Source organism: Salmo salar, chromosome ssa12, assembly GCF_905237065.1.
Source record: "Salmo salar chromosome ssa12, Ssal_v3.1, whole genome shotgun sequence".
In the NCBI taxonomy this organism is placed as follows: Eukaryota; Metazoa; Chordata; class Actinopteri; order Salmoniformes; family Salmonidae; genus Salmo; species Salmo salar.
This window is the reverse complement of record NC_059453.1, coordinates 101,363,024-101,383,554: the sequence shown is the minus strand read 5'-3', so window position 1 is coordinate 101,383,554 and position 20,531 is coordinate 101,363,024. Positions and strand designations below refer to the sequence as shown.

The following is a 20,531-nucleotide window of genomic DNA, read 5'->3' as shown; positions in this document are numbered from 1 at the left end:
GGCTGCGGTTAAAAGGCTGCGGTTAAAAGGATGGCACAGGTGCCTCTTTCGGCTACCACCATCACTAGGCGCATTGAGGAAATAGCAGAGGACATTGAGACACAATTGTTGGAGAGGATTAATACATCACCGTGGTACGCACTCCAGGTTGACGAGTCTACAGATATTGACAACAAGGCAATACTACTTGTTTATGTGCGATATCTTTATCAGGAGGATGTGCATGAGGATATGTTATGTGCACTATCGTTGCCAACCAAAACCACAGCCGCAGAACTATTCAAGTCGCTGGATGATTATATATCAGGAAAACTGAAATGGTCCTTTTGTGGCGGCATATGCACAGATGGAGCTGCTGCCATGACCGGACGGCTGTCTGGTTTAACGACTCGGATTAAGGAGGTTGCACCTGAATGTGAGTCTACGCATTGTGTCATTCACAGGGAAATGCTGGCTAGCCGAAAAACACCACCGGAACTTAACAGCGTATTGAATGATGTCGTTAAAGTTATTAACCCCATCAAAGCACACGCCCTTAACTCGCGCCTGTTCGAGCAGCTTTGTGAGGAGATGAACGCGGAGCACAGACACCTTCTCTTATACATAGAAATAACATGGTTATCCCGAGGGAGATCGCTGGCCAGACTGTTTGAATTACGAGAGCCGCTGCAGAGACTTCTCTCAGAAAAAAAGTCACCGCTGGCAGCACATTTCAGTGATGAGGAATGGGTCGCAAAACTTGCTTACTTGTGCGACATATTCAACCTGCTCAATGAACTCAATCGGTCACTTCAGGGGAAAATGACAACTGTCTTCAAGTTGGCAGATAAATTAACTGCATTTAAAGCCAAACTGGATTTGTGGGGACGGCGCGTTAACAGAGTTATATTTGACATGTTTCAAACATTCGCGGGGATTTTGGAAGAGACTGAGCCTTCATTGTCCCAGCTGGTGCACGATCACCTGTCTTTGCTTTTAAAAGAGTTTGAGCGCTACTTCCCAACCACAAAAGACCCACGAACTGCCAAGGAATGGATCCGCGACCCATTTGTCAACAAACCAGGTGAATCCAGCATGTCTATGCAAGAAGAAGATCAACTGCTGGAGATCGCAAAAGATGGCGGCCTTAAAAGTATGTTCGAGACAACAACTCTGCCGGTGTTCTGGATTAAAGACACGGCAGAATACCCTCAGATCGCCACAACAGCACTGAAAACCCTGTTGCCATTTCCAACATCCTATTTGTGTGAAGCGGGATTTTCTGCAGTGACAGCAACCAAAACCAAATGACGGAGTAGACTGGACATAAGCAACACACTTCGGGTGTCATTGTCTCCCATTACCCCTAGATGGGACCGTCTCGTTGCAGAGAGACAAGCTCAGTGCTCCCACTGATTTAGCGTTATGGTGAGTTGTATTTTTCATGCACTTTATATTTGTTTTTGTGTTGTATCGTATTTTTAAGGCATGTTTAAACGTTACCATAGCAACCAGAGAGTGTTAGGGGCAGAGAGGATGTTACTCATGTTATGTTGTTGGTGCGATGTTACGAGGACGCACAGTGGATTCACGTTTATTATTATATTTAATAAATACCAAGGTTTTTATGCCGGTCGAGTCATTTTATTTTGTGTATTTATCCGCCACACCTTAAAGGCCAGTCCGTGAAAATATTGTCTGACATTAAACCGGTCGGGGACCACTGCCCTACGGCACACTTTTGACTGCGCTCTTACGCACGGTAGCCCCACGGGCTGGAATGGCTAGTGACCCCAAAGTGAGACTTTTGGAATGAAATTCCACTTGTGAAATACGTACTTAACTCATAATATCAGAGAACTTGGGTAAATAACCTTGAGATTTACAACATTTTGTAACAAAAAATGTTTTTTTTTACAGAAATCTAAGTCTATAGACTCACCTCAGGGGTGGAATGGCAGCACAGGCAGACAGCTCTGCAGGCGAATGACGAGACACAGATGGACACTATGAACTCCAGCAAGGAGAAAACAGCCAAAACACCTGATATTCCCTGGGACCTGACCTATAGACAGAGAGGAACAGGAAACAGCAGTTAACTAGACTACACCGCCATTTTGGAGCAATTATGAACACTTTGTCAACTTTCAGTTTTAATGTGGACTAAAATGAACTATAAACAAACGTTATAACAGTTATCTACCTTACTATTGCTTTCATGTTGCCAATGTCACATGTAGGCATTATTTTTTATTAAGCTAATTTAAATTTTCAACAGTACAATATAAAAGATTATAGATTATATATAACCCTTTATCAATTTACAATTATCTCCTGACCAATGAAAGTTAAAAATGAATAAGCATTTGGTATATACCCAGTACTGTTGACAGAAATCGTGTGGATAATGGTATGGATAGTCACAGTATAACATGATCCCAGCACTGTCTAAAGAATGGAGGATGATGCCAGTAAGAGCAGTAACCGTGGCGACAACGTTCATTCCCAGGGAGCCTTCCACCTAAGGGACAGAGAGAGAGAGAAGAAAGAGGACATGGGAATGGCTGGTTGTGGAAGGAAATTTCGGAAGCATTGAACGCAATACCGAATTCAGTATGTTGTTATTCCTTATCATTGTTATTACGATTCTTTAAAGGGGAAATCCACAGTTAATGCCAGTGGCCTCCACACTGTTTGTGTTTTGGGAGGAAAACAAGCAGATGAACGAAAACATGAGTGTCTGTCGTACAGTAGATTCTATGTCGTCAAATAGAGTGGAACTTTATAAATCAAAAGCCTAAACTTTATTGGGGGAAAAAAATATTGATACTGACCAGACATTTGTTCAGTTTGTTGTCAGCGGCAACAGTGAGAGAGCCTGCAATTACATACTGAGAAGGAACAAGGAAGAGATTATTCAAGCGCATCCTAAATGGCTCCCTATTCCCTACATAGTGCACCATATGAATACTGTATCCCTATTTCCTACATAGTGCACCATATGAATACGGTATCCTTATTCCCTACATAGTGCACCATATGAATACTGTATCCTTATTTCCTACATAGTGCACCATATGAATACTGTATCCTTATTCCCTACATAGTGCACCATATGAATACTGTATCCCTATTTCCTACATAGTGCATTATATAGGGAATACTGTGCCTTTTGAGACACACAGATTTCTACAGTATGACTAAAGTTCAAATTCAAGTTTAATTACTCCCACATAGAAGTCAATACAAAATGAAATGCATGAGTGAATACATGGCATAGGCCTAGCCAAATACATATATGTTGATAAAAGTCATTGGTTAAGACAAATTGTTAGTTAAGACAAGTCATTATTTTTAAAGCATTACTTCAACTTAAATAAATATATTTTTTAAAGTGACATGATTTAACTATGAGGACGTTTTGTTTTGCATCCAGGCAGACAGGAAATGTAAGGGAGAATTGTTAGACAGAGCAGCTCACTCACAATGATAGATCCCCAGACAAATATTCCACTGGCTACTCCAATATTATCCAAACACGGTGCTGCAGCCATCACCGTTCCCATAGGGGTGGACATGGGTGATGACCACCACCCCATTAGTGGTGGTTGTTTGAGAGCTGGACATCTTCACAGAGGAGGGAAGGATGTTTGTGTAAGAGAGGATGTGACTTGTTGTTGTGTGTTATGCTTTATACTTTACCTGGGACTTCCTGATAATAAGTTACATGAGACTGTCATGAATAGCAAGTGTGTCAGCCACTCATGAAACTTTGAACTCTCTCCATTGAATATAGGCTGTGTGTGTGTGTGTGTGTGTGTGTGTGTGTGTGTGTGTGTGTGTGTGTGTGTGTGTGTGTGTGTGTGTGTGTGTGTGTGTGTGTGTGTGTGTGGCGTGCGTGGCTGTGTGTGTGGCTGTGTGTGTGCGTCATAATGACCTGCGGCACTTTGGGGTGGACACTCACCTGTCTCAATCAATGACGTACACTGTTGGATTACTTCATGGAGCAAAAATGTTATTATTTTAATAACGGAGCATTTTCTAAATTCCAACACATCCCCTGCAACTGGACACAGACATTTTGAGACTCCTGTTTCCACCAACTGAGGACGACGACGGCATCGCTAAGGCTGGTCGAACATTCTCTGTGCTATACCTAATAGTACCTATTCTGCAACTCCTAATATTGGATACCAAAATTCTTTGGTTAAATCACATGATCTGTAGTAACAATGCGTAGCTACCAGTTCTCTGCCTTACAGACACATTGAACTCTACACCCCAGACACATTGAACTCTACACCCCAGACACATTGAACTCTACACCCCAGACACATTGAACTCTACACCCCAGACACATTGAACTCTACACCCCAGACACATTGAACTCTACACTGTTCGTTGTGTATTTTTTTGTACTGTATGTTACTTTGACCATATCCTCTTACATCTAGACGTTCCGCTAGCGGAACACCACTCCAATATCCAATGATAGGGCGTGGCGCGAAATACAAACTCCTCGAAAATCCCAAAACTTCAATTTTTCAAAGATATGACTATTTTACACCATTTTAAAGACAAGACTCTCCTTTATCTAACCACACTGTCCGATTTCAAAAAGGCTTTACAGCGAAAGAAAAACATTAGATTATGTCAGCAGAGTACCCAGCCAGAAATAATCAGACACCCATTTTTCAAGCTAGCATATAATGTCACAAAAACCCAAACCACAGCTAAATGCAGCACTAACCTTTGATGATCTTCATCAGATGTGTCACAAAAAGAGCCGTGTTGAATAGACCAAACTGCAGCGGGAATATGGATGCTCATGTTTTAATTCAAAAAAGGAGTAACGCATCCACTGGAAAACAATATACACGACAGGAACAGTTTTGCAGGCACACAACACGCAGTGCAAAAACAACTACCCACGAAAACCAAACAAACACACACCTACTTATGGGACTCCCAATCAGAGGCAACTAGAAACACCTGCCTCCAATTGAGAGTCCAGCACCCAAAACTACACATAGAAAAACAAACCTAGAACCTATACCAAACTAATACACCCCACTACACCACACACAAAACCCCATAATACAAAACAAATATACCTCTGCCACGTCCTGACCAAATATAATAGAAATAATACCTAAATATTGGTCAGGACGTGACATTACCCCCCCCTAAAGGTGCAGACCCCGGAATGCACCTTAAAAGAAAACACACAAAAAATCCCCATTACCCCAACAAAACCAAAAAGCAATACCCCCTAAACAATAAGGGAGGGAAGGGAGGGTGGCTGCCATCAACGACGGCACTGTGCTACACCCTCCCTCCCCAACCCACCTATCCTGGAGGTGGCTCCGGTGCAGGACGTGGACCCTGCTCCACCCTCGGCGTCGCCCACTTCGGTGGAGCCGATAGCTGCGCCAGGCAGACGGACCCCTCGGGCTGGGCCGGGGGACAGGAGGGCCCCTCGGGCTGGGCCGGGGGACAGGAGGGCCCCTCGGGCTGGGCCGGGGACAGGAGGGCCCCTCGGGCTGGGCCGGGGGACAGGAGGGCCCCTCGGGCTGGGCCGGGGGACAGGAGGGCCCCTCGGGCTGGGCCGGGGAACAGTCTGGCCCCTCGGGCTGGGCCGGGGAACAGTCTGGCCACTCCGGCAGTTCAGCGCAGTCTGGCCACTCCGGCAGTTCAGCGCAGTCTGGCCACTCCGGCAGTTCAGCGCAGTCTGGCCACTCCGGCAGTTCAGCGCAGTCTGGCCACTCCGGCAGTTCAGCGCAGTCTGGCCACTCCGGCGACTGTTGACTGGCGGGCAGCTCCCGACGACTGTTGACTGGCGGGCAGCTCCCACGACTGTTGACTGGCGGGCAGCTCCCACGACTGTTGACTGGCGGGCAGCTCCCACGACTGTTGACTGGCGGGCAGCTCCGACGACTGTTGACTGGCGGGCAGCTCCGACGACTGTTGACTGGCGGGCAGCTCCGACGACTGTTGACTGGCGGTGCTGGGCTGACGCACTAGACTCCTGATGCGTGGGGCTGGTACTGGACGTGCCGGCCTGGAGACACGCACCTCCATGCTAGTGCATCTAGCGGGAAACACCGGACCGAAAGGGCGCACTGGCGGTCTTGAGCGCAGGGTTGGCATCACCCCTTCCGGCTCGATGCCTACTTCGCCCTGGCACATGCGGGGCGCTGGTACCTTGCCTACCGGCCTGAAAATCCCAGGCCTCACCACAGCCCCAACCCTAAAGCACGGGACCTGTCCAGTCTGCCCTACAAGGGCACGGGGAGCTGGCCTGGGGCTGTAATCTCGCCCCCGCCAAATAGCCCTTGTGCCCCCCCCTAAAAAATTATTGGGGCTGCCTCCAACATTCCTCCCTCACTTGCCTCTGTCCTCTTCTCCGCTGCTTGGTCCTTTGGTGGTGGGTAGTTCTGTCACAAAAAGAGCCGTGTTGAATAGACCAAACTGCAGCGGGAATATGGATGCTCATGTTTTAATTCAAAAAAGGAGTAACGCATCCACTGGAAAACAATATACACGACAGGAACAGTTTTGCAGGCACACAACACGCAGTGCAAAAACAACTACCCACGAAAACCAAACAAACACACACCTACTTATGGGACTCCCAATCAGAGGCAACTAGAAACACCTGCCTCCAATTGAGAGTCCAGCACCCAAAACTACACATAGAAAAACAAACCTAGAACCTATACCAAACTAATACACCCCACTACACCACACACAAAACCCCATAATACAAAACAAATATACCTCTGCCACGTCCTGACCAAATATAATAGAAATAATACCTAAATATTGGTCAGGACGTGACAAGATGACACTCCTAGGACATTATGTTATACAATACATGCATGTTTTGTTCAATCAAGTTCATATTTATATAAAAAAACAGCTTTTTACATTAGCATGTGACGTTCAGAACAAGCATTCCCACCGAACACTTCTGGTGAATTTACTAAATTACTCACGATAAACGTTCACAAAAAACATAACAATTATTTTAAGAATTATAGATACAGAACTCCTTTATGCAATCGCGGTGTGAACGTTTATCGTGAGTAATTTAGTAAAATGTTAGCGAATTCCCCGGAAGTTTGCGGGGGGTATGCTAGTTCTGAACGTCACATGCTAATGTAAAAAGCTGTTTTTTGATATAAATATGAACTTGATTGAACAAAACATGCATGTATTGTATAACATAATGTCCTAGGGTTGTCATCTGATGAAGATCATCAAAGGTGAGTGCTGCATTTAGCTGTCTTCTGGGTTTTGGTGACATTATATGCTGGCTTGAAAAATGGGTGTCTGATTATTTCTGGCTTGGTACTCTGCTGACATAATCTAATGTTTTGCTTTCGTTGTAAAGCCTTTTTGAAATCGGACAGTGTGGTTAGATTAACGAGAGTCTTGTCTTTAAATAGCTGTAAAATAGTCATATGTTTGAGAAATTGAAGTAATAGGATTTTTAACGTTTTGAAAATCACGCCACAGGCTGCCAGTGGCTGTTACGTAGGTGGGACGAATTCGTCCCGCCTAGCCCAGAGAGGTTAAAATAGCCTTTCGGTGAAAGCACATTTTGCAATATTCTGAGTAGATAGCTCGCCATCACGGGCTAGCTAATTTGACACCCACCAAGTTTGGTACTCACCAAACTCAGATTTACTATAAGAAAAATTGGATTACCTTTGCTGTTCTTCGTCAGAATGCACTGCCAGGACTTCTACTTCAACAACAAATGTTGGTTTGGTTCCAAATAATCCATAGTTATATCCAAATAGCGGCGTTTTGTTTGTGCGTTCAAGACACTATCCGAAGGGTGACGCGCGGACGCGTTTCGTGACCGTACTTCGAAGCAGGTCAAACGCTGTTTAAAATCTATTTTTATGCGATTTTTCTCGTAAAAAAGCGATAATATTCCGACCGGGAGACGTCCTTTCCGTTCAAAGACTCAAAATCTAAAATGAACTCTTCACGTGCACGCGCACGCCCGTCTCATTGTTCTCAGATCGACCACTTACCAAATGCGCTACTGTTTTTCAGCCATGGACAGCAGAGTCATCATTCAACATTCTGGCGCCTTCTGAGAGCCTATGGGAGCGTTAGAAAGTGTCACGTTACAGCAGAGATCCTTTGTTTTGCATAGAGATGACAAAGAAGGCCAAGAAATGGTCAGACAGGGTACATCCTGTACAGAATCTTCTCAGGTTTTGGCCTGCCATTTGAGTTCTGTTATACTCACAGACACCATTCAAGCAGTTTTAGAAACTTTGGCGTGTTGTCTATCCAAAGCTACTAATTATATGCATATTCTAGTTTCTGGGCAGGAGTAATAACCAGATTAAATCGGGTACGTTTTTTATCCGTCCGTGAAAATACTGCCCCCTATCCATAACAAGATATACCATTCTTGTTGAATACCCAGTTCTCCTTTTTAGTTAGCATCATATATTGTACACTCCCTTGTATTTTAGATTTTGACAAATAAACATTATTTGGATATATCTGAATGTCTAACATCTGTTTGATGCTCCAGAGCCCTGTACAGCTTATATAAATATTGTGGCAGATGGCAGGGAGAGGTGAGGGGAGTGGTAATGTAGGCTAACCCCATTCCATACAAATGTGAACAACCGCGACAGTCAAAGGAGGCTGCAAAGAAAACTAATGGGACTGTAGCGACTGTGTTGACGTCAACATCTGGGGTGTGAACTACGTTTCTATTCAAGCGTTGATTGACATGGTAATGGACCTTTAGTATTGGAGAAAAGTTGAAAAAACGGACCCCTCCGACGCTGAACGTTACATCGTGACGTGTCATGGCCTAACGTACAGCATAAAGCAACTAATTCTGTCTTACAGCCTCTCTCCACCAGGGGTAGCACTTCTCTCACCGTTTAAAAACAAGAAAGGGACAGGGACAGGGTAAGGGGACAGGGCCAGGGTAAGGGGACAGGGACAGGGACAGGATAAGGGGACAGGGACAGGGTAAGGGGGGATACCTAGTCATTTTTTCCATCATCACTACAAGCTATCATGACTCTCAAAAGACGCTGTTTACTTCTGAAGATCACTTTAGCACCGCCCTAAAAACCCGATTCAAATTCGACACAAACCTTCAAATAGGTATGTAATGACACATTATATAAACTCTTTATAGTGTTTTATTTACATTTTTTGAGGCGATAAGTTGATAAGTTGGACAGATCGAGTGAAAAAAGCCGTTTCCCCACATGACATCTCTCCTTCTCACTATCACGTAATAGGTTTAGCTTCCCCACCCGCCATTTTTAAAAAGACCTGACGGAGCTCATTGCCTTCTTGAATTATGCAGAGATGGGCATCATGAAGGTCTCGTCATGGATTTTGTTGGTAAGGGGAGAAATTGTGCTTTACAATGGTATTGATATTACAGTTGATCTGGAAGTATTGCATTTTTTGGGCGCTAAAATAAGGTCAATTGTACGGACCAGCAGGATGTACAAAAGTTTACGTTAATTGAGGAGAGATCTTGCAGGTAGCTGGCTCCAACCCCAAGTGTTATATGGACCTCAACGAGGAAAGGCTGTGGTCGTTAAGCCAGGGAGTGCTTGGGGATTAACTTCTCTGGGCTAGGTTGGACGTGACCGTCCCACACTATTCAACAGCCAGTGAAATCGCATTGCGTGAAATACAAAACAGCAAAAATATCATCATTTCAATTTCTCAAGCATACGACTATTTAACACCATTTTAAAGATACACTTCTCCTTAATGTAACCACATTGTCCGATTTCAAAAAGGCTTTACAGCGAAAGCAAAACATTAGATTATGTTAGGAGAGTACATAGACAAAAATAACCACACAGCCATTTTCCAAGCAAGGATATATGTCACAAAAACCCAAAACACAGCTAAATGAAGCACTAACCTTTGACAATCTTCATCAGATGACACTCCTAGGACATCATGTTACACAATAGTTCATATTTATATCCAAAAACAGCATTTTACATTGGCGCGTGATGTTGAGAAAATGTATTCCCACATCAATTTACAAAAATACTCATCATAAACGTTGACAAAATACATAACAATTATTTTAAGAATTATAGATACAGTACTCCTTTATGCAACCGCTGTGTCAGATTTTAAAATAGCTTTTCGGCGAAAGCACATTTTTCAATATTCTGAGTACATAGCTCTGCCATCACAGCAAGCTATACAGACACCCGCCAAGTTCTGGGGTCACCTAAACTCAGAATTAGTATTATAAATATTCTCTTACCTTTGCTGATCTTCGTCAGAATGCACTCCCAGGACTGCTACTTCCACAAGAAATGTTGTTTTTGTTCGAAATAATCCATATTTTTATCTAAATACCTCTGTTTTGTTCGTGAGTTCAGGTTTTCTCAGGTTTTTGCCTGCCATATGAGTTCTATTATACTCACAGACACCATTCAAACAGTTTTAGAAACTTCAGAGTGTTTTCTATCCAAATCTACTAATAATATGCATATTCTAGTTCCTGGGCCGGAGTAGTAACCAGATTAATTTGGGTACGTTTTTCATCCTGCCGTGAAAATACTGCCCCCTATACCTTAAGAATTTAAGGAGGAAGCAGCCTGCACAAAGGGGCAGAGGAGGTGAGAGAAAAGGGAGGTATGAAGAGTGAGTGAGAAGAGAGGTATGAAGGGTGAGTGAGAAGAGAGGTAGGAAGAGTGAGAGAGGAGAGGTATGAAGAGTGAGTGAGAAGAGAGGTATGAAGAGTGAGTGAGAAGAGAGGTATGAAGCGTGAGAGAGCAGAGCGGTATGAAGAGTGAGAGACAAGGGAGGTATGAAGAGTGAGTGAGAAGAGAGGTATGAAGGGTGAGTGAGAAGAGAGGTAGGAAGAGTGAGAGAGGAGAGGTATGAAGAGTGAGAGACAAGGGAGGTATGAAGAGTGAGTGAGAAGAGAGGTATGAAGGGTGAGTGAGAAGAGAGGTAGGAAGAGTGAGAGAGGAGAGGTATGAAGAGTGAGTGAGAAGAGAGGTATGAAGAGTGAGTGAGAAGAGAGGTATGAAGCGTGAGAGAGCAGAGCGGTATGAAGAGTGAGAGACAAGGGAGGTATGAAGAGTGAGTGAGAAGAGAGGTATGAAGGGTGAGTGAGAAGAGAGGTAGGAAGAGTGAGAGAGGAGAGGTATGAAGAGTGAGAGACAAGGGAGGTATGAAGAGTGAGTGAGAAGAGAGGTATGAAGCGTGAGAGAGCAGAGCGGTATGAAGAGTGAGAGACAAGGGAGGTATGAAGAGTGAGTGAGAAGAGAGGTTTGAAGGGTGAGTGAGAAGAGAGGTAGGAAGAGTGAGAGAGGAGAGGTATGAAGAGTGAGAGACAAGGGAGGTATGAAGAGTGAGTGAGAAGAGAGGTATGAAGGGTGAGTGAGAAGAGAGGTAGGAAGAGAGAGAGGAGAGGTATGAAGAGTGAGTGAGAAGAGAGGTATGAAGCGTGAGAGAGCAGAGCGGTATGAAGAGTGAGAGACAAGGGAGGTATGAAGAGTGAGTGAGCAGAGAGGTATGAAGGGTGAGTGAGAAGAGAGGTAGGAAGAGTGAGAGAGGAGAGGTATGAAGAGTGAGAGACAAGGGAGGTATGAAGAGTGAGTGAGAAGAGAGGTATGAAGCGTGAGAGAGCAGAGCGGTATGAAGAGTGAGAGACAAGGGAGGTATGAAGAGGTGAGTGAGTGAGTGAGTGAGTGAGTGAGTGAGTGAGTGAGTGAGTGAGTGAGTGAGTGAGTGAGTGAGTGAGTATGGTATGAAGAGTGAGTGAGTGAGAAGAGAGGTATGAAGAGTGAGAGACAAGGGAGGTATGAAGAGTGAGAGACAAGGGAGGTATGAAGAGTGCGACAAGGGAGGTATGAAGAGTGAGAGACAAGGGAGGTATGAAGAGTGCGACAAGAGAGGTATGAAGAGTGAGAGACAACAACAAAAACTCTGTGTGATTGCCCATTGTGACCTGGACTGTCGGACTACACCCCCTGTGTACCAGACCGGATTGGCTGAGGACCCGAGTGTGAGGATTACCCCTGGAAAAGGGAACGGACAAAGAGAATGGCTTGTGGACTGTGAGGTGATTGAATTCCCCCTTCTTTCCCTGTGTACCAAAATCCCTAATAAACTTCCCCTTCGCATTCTATTTGTGCTACTGGTGCCTGTTTTATTATTGAACATGGTGATGTGGAATCCCCACACCATTGATCTTGCTACAATATCTTCTGTGAATCCATAAAGCAGACAAATTTTGAGGATTGGTCGAAAATATCCATACTTTATTGTCCTTTATTAGGCTTCGGGTACACTGGCAATGGTGTTTGGCATGGTGGGCTGTGAAAGTAGAGTGCTTGTGGAAAATGGTCTTGTCCAGTCAGCGGTGTACGGCCACCTGGGTAAGACTGTCGGAATTGGTGTAGGGCTCGTAGACCTTAACCACCAACCGTTTGGACCTCTTGTAGAAGATTTGCTGGTACTTCACGTCTCCTGGAAAGACATGGTTGTGGTTTAGCATTTTACACTTTTTGTGGAAGGGACGTAGGGCAAGATGCCTTTCTTTGTTAAAGGTGTCAACCGTTTGGGACCTAAGTGTTTAGAGACAGACTAGTGTATTGTTTAGGGACGATGAGGGACATTGGGAGCTGCTTTTGAGAGGAAAGATCAGTCAACAAAGGGAATGGGCTGGAGGGATAAAGAAGAAGGTGTGAAATGTCTTAGGAGGGCAGTTTTTACACAGTAAAAATTCTTGTGTATGTGAGATTAAGGAGAAATGGTCACTCTCATACACAACAATACATTTACTGTCTCAAAGCACAACCCAAACCCCTTCCTCATCTCACCTTTCAGTGTCCCTTGCTCGTTTTTGTCCCACAATCTTGTGCTCCATAGCCGCAACAATCTTGTGCTCCATATGTTCCCTCCCTCATGCTTGTGTACTGCCAGAAGAGAAATTACAAAATTGTTATAATACTGTTATTGCATCAAATGATTGTTTTATGCAACAGAATAAAGAGTTCTTATAACTCTGTCTGTGTGAACTGAACGTGTGCCTCTGGGAGATTTAACACTGACAGTGGATTTACGATGGATTGGTGATAAACCTAACAAGACTGCATTCCATAGCATGATTAGTGTCTGTGTGCTTGACTGGAAGGTACCAGGGAGAGATGGCTGCAAACTCAGTGCCTCTTTGATTGACATCATGGGAAAATCAAAGGAATTCAGTCAAGACCTCAGATTTCTTTTTTTAGACCTCCACAAGTCTGGTTCATCCTTGGGAGCAATTTCCAAATGCCTGAAGGTACCACGTTCATCTGTACAAACAATAGTATGCAAGTATAAACACCATGGGACCACGCAGCCGTCATACCGCTCAGGAAGGAGACGCATTCTGTCTCCTAGAGATGAACGTACTTTGGAACGAAAAGTGCAAATCAATCCCAGAACAACAGCAAAGGACCTTGTGAAGATGCTGGAGGAAACAGGTACAAAAGTATCTATACCCACAGTTAAACAAGTCCTATATCGACATATCCTGAAAGGCCGCTCAGCAAGAGAGAAGCCACTGCTCCAAAACTGCCATAGAAAAGCCAGACTACGGTTTGCAACTGCACATGGGGACAAAGATTGTACTTTTTGGAGAAATGTCCTCTGGTCTGATGAAACAAAAATATAACTGTTTGGCCATAATGACCATTGTTTCGTTTGGAGGAAAAAGGGGGAGGCTTGCAAGCCGAAGAACACCATCCCAACCGTGAAGCACGGGGGTGGCAGCATCATGTTGTGGGGGTGCTTTGCTGCAGGAGGGACTGGTGCACTTCACAAAATTGATGGCATCATGAGGGCAGGAAAATTATGTGGATATATTGAAGCAACATCTTAAGACATCAGTCAGGAAGTTAAAGCTTGGTCACAAATGGGTCTTCTAAATGGACAATGACCCCAAGCATACTTCCGAAGTTGTGGCAAAATGGCTTCAGGACAACAAAGTCAAGGTATTGGAGTGGCCATCACAAAGCCCTGACCTCAATCCTATAGGAAATGTGTGGGCAGAACTGAGAAAGTGTGTGCGAGCAAGGAGGCCTACAAACCTGACTCATTTACACCAGCTCTGTCAAGAGGAATGGGCCAAAATTCACCCAACTTATTGGGAAGGCTACCCGAAACGTATATATATACATATACATAATATTCTGACATTTCACATTTTTAAAATAAAGTGGTGATCCTAACTGACCTAAAACAGGGAATTGTTACTAGGATTAAATGTCAGGAATTGTGAAAAACTGAGTTTAAATGTATTTGGCTAAGGTGTATGTAAACTTCCGACTTCAACTGTTTAAAGCATTACGTCAAATTAAATATTTGTTTAAGTCTGTGGGAGAAAAACAAAGTACAAAGCAGGAAATGCATTTTTCTATTCTATTACGTTAAACAAAAATTACGTAAAACAGAAATTCTTAGCCCCAGCGCTTTTGGATTGCCCTGCCCGGAATCCTCTCAGCACTTAGGAGACGTACGTCCCAGTGATGGGGTGACCTTCAGTATGTCTGGCTGACTGCCTTCCTGTGAGGGGTAGAAGTGACCCTTGTTGCGTTCCCTGTGGGGTGTACATGGGGGATGACCCCCGCCCCATTAGTGGTGGTTGTTACAGAGTTGGAAATCTTCACAAAGGAGGGAAGGATGTGAATATATAGTTTCACATTCAGGTGAAATGTTTGGACATTGGGGTCCAGATAATGTAGGAAAACAACCGCGCACACACACACACATGAGTGGAAGGAACCTATTTGAGTGGTTTAATCTGTTGCTGTTGAATAGAATGAGGAGGTTATGATTTTAATATACTGGTAAAAAACTTGAGCTGGCCCAGAGAAAATTATTTTATTTAGAGGTGCTGACTCATGGCGAATAAGCTATGAGCTATAGAAATGAAGAGAGTCACACGCTCTATATATAATCTTCCAGTAATTTATTAGGTAAATGTATTTATATTCATTTGTATTGCTTATGATTTTAATATTTACCATAAATTCCTGATATACTGCATTCTCTTTCTACTGAGTACTGACATTGTTGTGATCATATGGCCTTACTGTCTGAAAACTCCAGTAACACTACACCACCCTTGTAATGACACAACACTCTCTCTTTCTTTTAATTTCACAAGGCAACACATGCAGTTAAACTGTGCCATGAATGTACACAAATAATTAACTGGTTAATTGATAAATACAATCATCTTATCATCAACCACAGCTGAATCCAATGATAGACGTCTTGCAGTGATGGTTTTGCAAATGGATGTACAGTCTTTATTATTGTCTAGTGGTGGTATAAGTTAACATCATATCCCTGTAAATCCTCATGGTACTCCAGACAGGTGTACAGCCTGCAGTATGTCGCTCTGGATAAGAGCGTCTGCTAAATGACTTAAATGTAAATGTAAATGTATGGTTTTCAGGCGACGGTCCAGCAAGGAGAGGTGTTGTAAAGAGAGCAGGTGGGGCCACACTCTCCAGGTGGTCCTGGGACAGAGACTCCCTCAGGACATCACTCAGACGGAAGCCCGGGAGGGACAGGAGACGCAGACACATAAGAGTGGAACGACGGATCTTGAGAGAGAGAAAGAGGAGGACAAGGAGAGAAGAGAGAAAGAGAGAGAGAGAAGGAAGACAAGGAGAGAGAGAGAGAGAGAGAGAGAGAGAGAGAGAAAAGGGAGCGAGAGAAAGAGAAAGAGAAGGGAGAGATGTCTCATCTTGCACTTTTTTTCTGCTGCAGTTATCCAGATCTTTATACGTCGTAAGGGCACCAATATGGAGGGTTTATCCACAGAATGATGCCCAAACCTAAAAAGAACATAGTTTCCACAATATTACATAACTGTAATATCAGTATGTATAAACTACAACAACTTCAACATATGCACTGGTGACGCCTCATTCAGGGCAAGTGAGGAACAGCTCCACCAGTCCAGCAGATGGCGCTGTTCTGAATGTAATTCTGTCCAGCAGATGGTTCTGAATGTAATTCTGTCCAGCAGATGGCGCTGTTCTGAATGTAATTCTGTCCAGCAGATGGCGCTGTTCTGAATGTAATTCTGTCCAGCAGATGGCGCTGTTCTGAATGTAATTCTGTCCAGCAGATGGCGCTGTTCTGAATGTAATTCTGTCCAGCAGATGGCGCTGTTCTGAATGTAATTCTGTCCAGCAGATGGCGCTGTTCTGAATGTAATTCTGTCCAGCAGATGGCGCTGTTCTGAATGTAATTCTGTCCAGCAGATGGCGCTGTTCTGAATGTAATTCTGTCCAGCAGATGGCGCTGTTCTGAATGTAATTCTGTCCAGCAGATGGCGCTGTTCTGAATGTAATTCTGGCATTATTTTGTGTCACAATATTATATCATATTAGTTAGCAAACAATGTAAACAAAATATATAATGCATGCATGTCAACAATTTGATCCTTATCAGTTTCATGGGAATATGCATTTTGATCTTGACTGATGTAAGTAAGCGTGGCTAACTGGCTGAACTAGTCACATTCTGGAGCAGATAAACACTGCCACTGCATGATATAAAAAAGCAACATTTCAGCACAATCATCCTAAATTGTCATAAGAAATGACATGGGGTTTTTGGTATAACCATAGCCTGACATTATCATGCTATTAGTGGGGTTGTTATGTAGAATACTAATTAATCATTAAGTGATCTTGTGAGACATATCACCAGTCTGAGAAATGGCACATTCAGTGGCGCATTCAGTTCACCATTTTATTTTTTACACCATTACACCAGGTCCTGGTGACGTCCATGATTTCCCCTGCTAATCAACATTGTTTATCTTCCCTCTCTGACTGTAAGTTAGGCCCCCCGGTGAATAACAACACAATCAAACTGTCCACTTAGGAAGCAACACGGATTGTGTTGTTTAAGTGTTCCCTTTATTTTTTGGAGCAGTATATATCTACTAAAATGAGAGGGAAAGACAAGTGATTGTGTAACATAACGTCCACTTCATAAAATCAAAGGATAATTTATGTAAAAAAATGTTTCATTAGATAGTAACTTTCCTATAGTAGCCAGCTGACATCGAACATAACCTTGTAAATTAATTTATGTTGCAAATATAATAGATAGCCTAGGTTCTGATGTGGGTGAGACTTTGCTTCAGTATACATTCCTCGAGCTCGTTATGTGTCTTGTTTTGTGCACGGTACTCGAGCCTGGAAGGACTCACAGCTGGTAAAAACCTTATAGCCTATTGCACAATATAATCCAAAATTCTAACAAAATACACCAGCGACATTATTTAGGAGATAAAGGTTGTGAGCACAGCGTTTCTGATCAGATCAACAATTATCTTCTAATGTATTTGTGTGGCTACGATGCCATCTTCAAAGAGCACAGCTTGGTTTCCAGAGCATTGAAAGAGACCAATTAAATTGGCAACTACCGGGGTCTGATGTTGCTTCTGGCAATATAGTAAAAGGAGCGTTGTGTTGGGTCTGGTGATGTGCTAAAGACTGACGTAGGCCATTTTGAAAACTGCCGATGTGTTGTATTTATGAGTAGCCACCTCCTGTGTGTGTTGTTGCATGAGCTGGCTGCTTTTTCCTCCTTGCTTGGCAGAGATCTCAGAAAAGATAAAACTGTGAACCCGCTACCCAAATGTATCACAGAAAATGTATATGCCATATTTCAAAATCGATAAGACTTCCCCAATTTAGTGTTTTCGCTGTGACTGAACGTTTACATTTTCCGTAGATGTGAGTTCTATCCTAGCTCTGTAACGTAGCTCTCCCTCGCTCTCCCTCGCTCTCCCTCGCTCTACCTCGCTCTCCCTCGCTCTCCCTCTAGCTCGCTCTACCTCGCTCTCCCTCGCTCTCCCTCTAGCTCGCTCTACCTCGCTCTCCCTCTCTCTCCCTCCCTCTACCTCGCTCTCCCTCCCTCTACCTCGCTCTCCCTCTCTCTCCCTCCCTCTACCTCGCTCTCCCTCCCTCTACCTCGCTCTACCTCGCTCTACCTCCCTCTACCTCGCTCTCCCTCGCTCTCCCTCGCCATCCCTCGCTCTACCTCGCTCTCCCTCGCTCTACCTCGCCATCCCTCGCTCTACCTCGCTCTCCCTCGCTCTACCTCGCTCTCCCTCGCTCTACCTCGCTCTACCTCGCTCTCCCTCGCTCTACCTCGCTCTCCCTCACTCTAGCTCGCTCTCCCTCGCTCTCCCTCACTCTAGCTCGCTCTACCTCGCTCTCCCTCGCTCTCCCTTAATGATAGGGGTGCACACTTTGACAGACATTCCAACAACGAGTCAGAGGGGTTTAGCAACATAGACAAATGTTCTGTTATTGCCCTTTAAGACTATACAGTAATACAGACCTATGTAGGCCAACATCTAGACCAAGAGCGTAGTATATGGCAATATTGTACAAATCTTATGGGCTTGATAAGAGTATGAAAATCAGCTATATGCTGTACCTGGATCAGTTTTCCCAGAGTGGTGTCGCTACAGCGGACACTGTACTTCCAGTTCTTACTGCTCTTCTTCACCCCCAAACTCCTCAAACCTACTGGGGGTTAACCAATGACCCTGGACCAAAATGCAACTTTCCCCTGAGACAGACCAATGAGGAAGTCAGATATCATACATACTCGGGTTTTATATTTTTCCTCAAATATAACATTTATAGTTTTGATTCAAGATTTAAATGAACACTCAGTGACTCAGGGGTATTATAGAACCCCAGTGTTAGTGTTAAGTCTTAGGCAAGGTTATTCAGGCCGAACCACCCACCTTTGGTCAGCTTGTCCCTGTTGAGCATGCCGTCTTTGTCCCCACAGGTGACCGGGAGCTCCACCAGGAGCTCAGCTGGGACTGGGAGCTCCATCGGGACCGGGAGCTCCCCCGGGACTGGGAGCTCCATCGGGATCACCCAGCGCTGTGACTTATGTGTACTCTTCCGACCCGACACTAGAGCACAGAGAAAGACGGGTCAAAATCCTCTGTGGAAAGAAACATGGACCCCAAAATAGTTTTTTTTTACCTGGAATCCAAAAGGGTTCTTCAAAGAGTTTTCCTATGAGAACAGCCAAATAACCCTTTCAGCTTCTAGCTTTTACAATTTTTTAGAAGAGTGTAGTATATACCCAATTTAGCGCACAACTTTTGATCAGAGTCACATAGTGTATAAGGTATTATTTTAAATGCAGACAGTGTTCCCAGTACCTCCAATCGTTTCTGACACATGGTAAAAGCTATAGGATTTTATGATGTTTATCACATGTATAGTAGTTGAGAAAATTAACATATAAGAAAAGCAATGCCAGTAATACTATTCCTGCAATAATGAATAAAGAGAATAAGTTCATTACTGGTGCCGATCGGTCCAGCGGTTCTGGAGAAGAAGACGTTTAAAGTAGTCAACATCATTAAAAATAGTCCAAAATACATCGAAAGCATATTGCGTAATCAGTTGGATTTTGAGTTTTGATATTTGGCAAGCGTGTCCTCTTTGTCCTGTTGGTGACACATTGGGCCCACAGCTGAACCCCGGGCATTGCTGCTTGCAGCTGTAGTGTATGTTTGAAGTTACAGAGGGACTTTAGACTTTCTAACTCAAGGCCTCCCCCCCCCCCCCACCCAGCCTGGGAGTCACCGTAGGTCAGCCTCTGGACCATCCTCTTCTGACTGGGGGTGGACGTGCTGGGCTGTTCCTCCTTCTTAGCACACTCACTTACCAGTGGTTAGATGTGCCAAGCTTATAGAGACATACCCCCAAGAGACTTGCAGCTGTAATTGCTGCAAAAGGTGGCTCTACAAAGTACTGACTTTGGAGGGGTGAATAGTTATGCACACTCAAGTTTTCATTTTTTTAGTCTAATTTATTGTTTTGCATCTTCAAAGTGGTAGGTATGTTGTGTAAATCACATGATACAAACCCCCCAAAAATCTATTTTAATTCTAGTTTGTAAGGCATCAAAATAAGAAAAGTACTTTCGCAAGCCACTGTATCTGGAGGGCTTTCAGTCCAGACTGAGCTTGCTACCAGGCCAAGGTCTGTCTTCTACTCTGCCTGCCACCCCGTGTCTAGAGGGGTTTCAGTCCAGACTGAACAGTCTATTCACAGGATCAGCTATCTGCAGCCAGCTTCATGGAATGACATCAGGAAGACATTGGATCAAAGTGTAAAGAACATTTTCATTGCAATTGATGCCAATTCTCTCACTGAAGAGACAGTGTTTCTGAACAGACCAGTGATATGGAATTACAATTATATCAGCTTCAGTCTGAACATTCAGAACAGCCGCCTTCTTGTTTTATAGTGGACACGCAGGTTCGAGCCGGTATTTTGTAACGGTGTAGCATTATAGGGATAAAAGATTATTCATTTTCATAAAATAAAGCCAAACAAACACCTTGTTTAGAATTTATTTAAATATTGTCAATGGGCCCGATTCCGATTTAGGAAATGTACGCCTTTCCTTCACACTTCTCATTATTAGGTATTCAGACTTACCTTATGAAG

General features: G+C 44.0%; 1 pseudogene; it reads right to left on the bottom strand.

The window, feature by feature from the left end:
* Positions 1-1,850: 1,850 nt before the first annotated feature.
* On the bottom strand, positions 1,851-18,929 carry LOC106566277 (uncharacterized; annotated as a pseudogene).
* Positions 18,930-20,531: the final 1,602 nt, after the last annotated feature.